The 7,272-nt window shown below is 38.4% G+C and overlaps 1 protein-coding gene and 1 pseudogene across 14 annotated transcripts in view; one reads left to right on the top strand and one right to left on the bottom strand.

Annotated features, from left to right (window-relative positions):
* The window catches only part of LOC144289792 (large ribosomal subunit protein eL27-like), a 238,157-nt gene that overhangs the window by 47,646 nt on the left and 183,239 nt on the right, over positions 1–7,272 (top strand). The gene's annotated exons all lie outside the window — the stretch shown is intronic.
* LOC144291307 (U2 spliceosomal RNA) lies at positions 1,780–1,865 on the bottom strand (annotated as a pseudogene).

The following is a 7,272-nucleotide window of genomic DNA, read 5'->3' on the forward strand; positions in this document are numbered from 1 at the left end:
TAGATGAACTTTCACTAGTTTTACATCTGTGAAACTACCATTAAATACAGAAATATAGAATATTTCTGCCAGTACTAAACAATTCTTTGTACCCCTTCACAGGATTCCTAGATTTTTTAGTTAAGCAACTGAAAGAACTTGCAATTCCCTCTCTCACACTTACTGGGTTGGTACATTGTAATTGCTTGTTTATTCCCAAATATAATGATATCCTTGGAATAATGACTGTGTATTCCTGCATAGAGTCTGGCACATAATGAGCATGGAATAAATGCTTGATGAATAAGTGAATGTGGATGATTCTCAGTTTGCTGAGATTTCCCATCATTATTAAGATGGAATTCTTTCTGACTAGGATACGAAATACCCACTACCATCCCCCAGCTGCCATGTGGGCTGTAAGTTATTGTTTCATTGGCAAGATACCTCTTTCTTGGTCTGAGTCTGGCTTTTTTGAACAGTAGACGATATCTATAAGTGGGTTGGCTGGAACAACAAAGGCATTCTAGGACTGGAGTGATGATAACTGATCAGCAGAGACTTCAGACTCTTGAGCTCTGAGTGTTGACACAAGGAGCCCAGACAACCTTCAAAATATGCTCCATCCATATTTTCTGTAATGTGGTACTGCCTGTGGGGAGAACATTGATGGTGTCTTATGCTGTGTATCACGTTCTAAAAATTGATGTGTAACATATATATAATAAAGGACACAATTAATTTTTACACATGTATTCACCTGTGTAACTCTCACTCAAATCAAGACACAGAACATTTCCTATATTTCAGACTCAAAGAGTAAAGGGAGGCAAAGTGAGTGGTCAGTCTGAATTAATGAGAATAGACTGGAATGCAGAGAATTGTAGCTCAAATTTAGTTTCATTTCCATGTATTATATAATAAAAGCAATTTAAATGCCATCTGACATGCCATGTGATGCACTTTCCTGGTATTTGAAGGTAGATTGACTAATCAAATATGTATATTGCAAACCTTTGGGCAAGCACTAAAGAATTTTTTAAGGAGTTATATAAGTTTAGATAATAAGTGATTGCCTATATTTAATTATTACATTTCTTGTTCTGTTGAATGGGAATGTATTCAAAACTTATAAAAAATTTTAAACTTTCTCCTCTGAGCTCTTAGTTTACTTATACTTTCATTTGCTTAAACAACTAGTTTCACCACAGAGAACAGAAAGAAAAGCTTCAGCACAGACTTGGCTGAATAATTGAAATGTTCAAATTAGTGTGGCCTGAGCTGAAAAGGTCATACAGGTAATAATAAAGAGTTACTTTCTGCATATCTTATCCTAGTCAGTTGCATTACAGATAACTGGTGACTGTATTTGGAGGACACCACACTGCTTCATTTCAGTACCTTATGGATTCACTCACTAATTTAAAATATGTCAACACTGAGAGGATAAAACAAATTATATGAAAATAATGCATTTCATTTAAAGTCAGATTTACTGAAAGTTAAGGAGGGAAGCAAACCATAGGAGAGTCTCAACTATAGAGAACACATTGAGGGTTGCTGGAGGGGAGGTAGGTGGGATGGTGTAACTGGGTGATGGATATTAAGGAGGGCACATGATGTAAGGAGTACTGGGTGTTATATGAAACTGATGAATCACTAAATTCTACCTTGAAAACTAAGAATATAGTATATGTTAACTAAATTGAATTTAAATAAAAAAAACCCTCTACTCCTGAAACCAATTTTACCCTATATGTTAACTAACTAAAATTTAAATAAAAACTTGAAATATTTTTAAAAATCTTAAATAGAAAAAAAAATCTTAAATATACTGATAAGAACAGATACTACACTTGATCTTAGCCAAAAGTCCAAGAAGCGATAAAAATCTTAAACAGAACATTAAAAAAATAAAGGCATAACCCATTTCTCTGGGTGTATACTGTATAAGAGATTGACTTGTATTACATAGCTAATGTTCTTTTAATAACAACAATACTTGTATTTATAAGAGGCTTTTAGGGGTGTCTGGGTGGCTTAGGCAGTTGAGCCTCTGATTTGATTTATGCTAAGGTCATGGTCTCAAGGTTGTGAGATTGAGCCCGGTGTCAGGTTCCATGCTGAGCATGAAGTCTGCTTGGGATTCTCTCTCTCTCCTTTTCTCTGCCTCTCCCCTCTAGTATTCTATTTCTTAAAAAAAAAAAAAAAAAAAAAAGACAGACTTAACTTTTCACTGGTTTTTATACATATCCTCTCATTTAAGATCATTTTATATGCCTAAAAAATACATAAATGTTGAATTCCAAACCTAAATGAAATTTGCAACTGATTTTGAAATAGTGGTAAGTTGCTACAGATGTACCCTGAAGAACACGTCTTCCATAACGAGAACAGCGTGTGTCTTTAAACCTCTAGTGTAAAGAGACTGACAGTTGATGTATTAGTGTAAGAGGCCAGCTCTTTTCCAAGCCCTCCCAGGGATCATGTGCACGTTTTTCAGATATGGAGTGTTCAGAATTGTTTTTAATTTGGAGCCAAGAACTTTGTCTTTTCAGCTGACTCCTTTTCTTGTTTTTACCTGTATCCCCTTAAGCTGGGATTGTAAGGAGAGTGATTAAAATCAAACAGATCCCTTCTTTCTGTGGCCAGGGAGAGAACATTCTGTAAGGCAGGGGGAGAGAACATTCTGTAAGGCAGGGGAATTATTGGTAAAGGGAGCAGCAGATTTTATGTAAAATCTTCCACTGTGAGGTTAAACTAGGCATTGGGTGGGGGAGGGGTATCACTTGAGGGGATGACAATGTTGGGGAGAGGTGTATGTTTGTGAATCCAAAAATACTGGCCAGGGAGAAAAATAGTTAAAACTTGTGTAGGTCTATCTACTGTTGTTCATAGTGAATAACCTGAGAACACAAAGACTGAAGCTAATTGTATAGTTACTACAGTAGGGCTTAAGAGCTTGAGTTTGGGTTAAGACTGAATTATGTTTGATTCCTAGGTCAGTGACCCAGGGTGACTACTTACCTCTCTTGGGCCTCTCCTTATAAAATGGGGATGACTGAGTCCTCCAAGATCATAGAATCATTCAAAGTTTAAGTGAAATAATTTACATGAAACATTTAGCATTCCATTTGGCATACAGTAATTGCTTAATAAATGCTACCTATCATCAGGGATGAAATTTAACTGGTGTTATCAGAAGGAATGCTTATAAATTAAAGAGGCTAAAGAATGAAAATGGTGGTAGGTCAGACTGAGGTCCTGAAATACCAAAATGAAAGAGGGAGGTTGCATGTATTTCCCGGTTAGTCAGGGACTCTGAGATTGGCTAAAGCCTTGCTTCCTTATTTAGGGTTTCCTGCATTAACAAAATGGTAGAACATGTAAGGATGAATGCAGAACTGCTAGTTCTCTGAGACATAGAAATGTCATTCTATTAGAGTTTGATTTTTCCACTGTAATCTGGACTACTGAGCATTTATACAAACATGATAATCATACATTTTGCATCAGTCACTTTACTTCACACTTGTTTAGGTAGCCACAGAACTTTTTAAGAAAATCAGTGAGATTGGAATTAATAAGATTTTTGTCATACTGAATCAAGTGTTCTATCACTTTTTTTCTAGGAAAATTTTTGAAACCTTTCCTTTCTCCTATCTCATGCATTTAAATTAAATGCTTCTCTATTGGGGTTCCAGGCACCATACATATATTGGCACATATTTCATATGGTGATGATGACATTATTATTAAGTGACTTTTTTTTTTTTTTTGAGAGAGAGAGAGCACAAGCAGGCAGAGGGGAAAGGGGTAGGGGAAGAGAAAGAATCTTAAGCACGCTTCATATTCAGGGCAGAGCCCCATGTGGGGCTTGACTTCACGACTCTGAGATCATGACCTGAGCCGAAATCAAGAGATGACCGCTTAACCAACTGAGCCACCCAGATGCCCCTATTGAGTGACTTTTATGTGCCAGACACCATGCTCAGCTTTTGAAAACGAATTCCTTTAATCCCTGCAGCAACTCTGTGAGGCAGATACTGCTATTACAAGTGGGAAATCTTAGCACAGTGTGGTTAAACAACCTGTCCAAGAGCAAATGATTAATAAGCAGCAGCATTTGTGTTCAGACCAGAGAAGTTGACTCTAGAGCCCTAACTTGTAGCCTCCGTGGCTTGATCAGGGCCAACTCGTGCTTGGCATGGTTTGGAAAAGTATTGTTTGCTTTTGGTAGAGAGCCCGCATGTCCCAATTTGTGCAAGACAGTCTGGTTTATGCTTGGTATAATTATTAATAGTGTCTTATTTAACTTCCAAATTGTCCTGGCCTTGTTGGGATGATAAATTCCATGGTCTTCCTAGTCTTAATCCTCATCTCTCAGGGTTCAAACCTCTATTGATTACCACTCCCCAAGATGACAAGAGCTATGTGATGCCTGCTGGGAGCCTTCTCCACTCCTCCACTTTGGCATGAAAAAGTTTCATGCCAAAGTGTCTGTAGTACTTATAGGCTCTTGGAGATGCTGTAGCTACCCGCCCTGCTCACCATGACACCCTTTATTCATTTTTGGGTTTTCCTGCACACTCTGTCACTATGCCTTGACGTGCCCTGCTTGCCTAGCGGTCCTAGTTTGTGGATGATCTCTGTCGCCTCTTCTCGTATTTTCCCCTCAGCATCATGCTGCCATACCTCATTCTATAAAATTCTCTACTTTGGTACTAAGACATCCTGGCTTGGCTTAGTGGCTTTATTTCCTTTCAGGAGGAACTGATTATCACAGTTTGTAGCATATGTTCTCCGGCTGGGCATCTTTCCTTAGAAATATGCTGTTCACCTGCTAACAGGGAGGAGACCATTGAATAGACCCACATATTCTCCATTGAAAGTCTCTTTCATTTACAAATCATTCTTTCACAAAGGTTATTTCATATAACTGTGTGTATGTCTCTAAAAAGATTATGAAAAACTTGTCTCTGATGTTCGGAACAAATAAAAGAATGAGAGATGGGGACAAGGAACCTATAATTTTTACCAGTTCAAGGAGGTAAACTTATCCCCATTTGCTCCCATTCTGCACTCTATAGGCCAGGACCCAGCTATGGTGCAGGAGCACCTCTCTTATTGTCCTCCCTTTTGTTGAGTGAACCTGCTCCACATCCACACTGGGGCCTGAGGTGAAGATTCTGTGGTAGAGAGCGAGTGGGTAGCCTCTATTATTGTAGTCACCTTCAGAGCTTCATGTCCTGCACCTTCTGTTAGGTTCTTCATCAGAAGATCCAAAGTGGGAGAGTAAGATTGTAAAGATCATTATCATGAGGAACACCTGGGTGGCTCAGTGGTTGAGCTTCTGCATTCAGCTCAAGGCATGATCCCAGGTCTGGGGATCAAGTCCTACATCGGTTCCATGCAGGGAGCCTTCTTCCCCATCTGCCTATGTCTCTGCCTCTCTCTCTGTGTCTCTCATGAATAAGTAAATAAAATCTTAAAAAAAAAAAAAAAGATCATTACATGAGAAAGGAAGTACTGTGTACATGGTAAATAACCACTTTTCCCCTTCAACTAAAGTGATGTTTAAAGTGGTTCTTCCTGGAAACAATTTCCAAGAATCATCCAACAAATTCCAGAAGCATTTAAAGATACTAATGATAATCCATATCTCTACCCCACTTACAACCTTATTATTACCTTACTTACCGTGTGATGTAAATAATATGGTTTTCAATTTCATCGGGCCAGTGCCTAGCCCAAGCTAGCCATCTGACTACGGGAGGCTGAAATCGGATATTCTTTCCCCTCTCCTCAGCTTCCTTCAAATTTCTCTTCACTTCTTTACAACAGAAACCTTACCTAGCCAAAGGAAAAAAAATGTGGAAAATCCAGTGTGTGGAAAGGGATATCCTTCTTAGACAGCTTGTTCAAAAGGCACACCCAGTACTGCATTTAAATGAACATTCTGGCCTTCATTTATATTCAGGCCAATCCAATATGCAGAAGTGAAATATAGAGCAGAGAGTATGACCATTGTCATGCTGTGTTCATCTAATACATCTGGACAGCTTTAGAGATACACACAAAGAATTTGGCAAATGTAAACGCCCTCTGACATTTTACTTGGTAGTAAACATAGGCGTCTGACTCCTCAGCTTCATTTGCTTTATTACTGAAAATATACTCTCCCTATCCTTTTCTTAACCAGTTTAAGAAATTATATTAAGTTACTTCATATCTTTTAAAAAGTGTTAGCACACTTTTTGGAGAGAACAACAGGACACGAAGCTTAGCAAAAAGTGTCTTTTATATCAATCAACTTGGGGAGTGTAAAAATCTGGAAAAGAAAAAGTTGGGGAGAAAAAAAATACTTAAAAGCGGATTCCTTATACCTAAAAGAATGTTTTAAAATTAGTAAGCTTCATTTTTACAGTAGTTTTGGGTTCACAGCAAAACTGAGTTGAAAGTACAGAGACTTCTGAATGCCCCCTGTCCCCTTCCCTGCCACAACTCACCCCACTAGCAACATCCCTCATCAGAGGGTGTACTTACTGTAATCAGTGGACTTGTGCTGACATATCATTATCAACCAAGTCCATAGTGTACATTAGGGTTCACCCTTGATGGACATTCTATGGGTTTGGACAAATGTATAATGACACGTAGCCAGCACTGCAGTATTGTACAGAATAGTTTCACTGACCTGAAAATTGTCTGCGTTCTATCTATCCCTCTTACCCACAATCCTCTGCCAACCATTGATCTTTTCATGGTCTCCATAGCTGGTAATGGGCTTTTGGGCCACATGATTTGACCCATGTCATAACCTCAGTATGTAGTGAGCTTTCCTCCTTTTCCAACATCTTGAAGTTTTGCATTTTTGTCCTAATCGGAGGTGGCTGATTTCTATAAAGAGAAACTCTCAAGCTTGTGCAAGTAAAGGGAAAGGTCATTGATGGATACAACAAGTAATATAGTTGGGTTTGAGGGTGTGAGCTTTGTCAGACTGAATTGAGTTTTAACCCTTTTGCTACCAGTCACCAATCATGAGATGTGGGAGGACAAATTACTTAAATCTCTCTAAGCCTCAATCTTGTCATTGGTAAAATGAGAATTATAATAGTTCTTCATAGGGTGGTTTGAGGATGAAATGAAACAGTGTATGGATAATGCCTTGGATTGGTGCTTAGAAATACTGACCACTATATGTCACAAATTTGGATTTCAAATCTTTGTGAGATAGTAGGTGGCAAGTGGTTAGGGATGGAAGATACTTCTATATCTCTGAGGCCGCACATT

The sequence above is a fragment of the Canis aureus genome, chromosome 19, assembly GCF_053574225.1.
Source record: "Canis aureus isolate CA01 chromosome 19, VMU_Caureus_v.1.0, whole genome shotgun sequence".
Taxonomy (NCBI): Eukaryota; Metazoa; Chordata; class Mammalia; order Carnivora; family Canidae; genus Canis; species Canis aureus.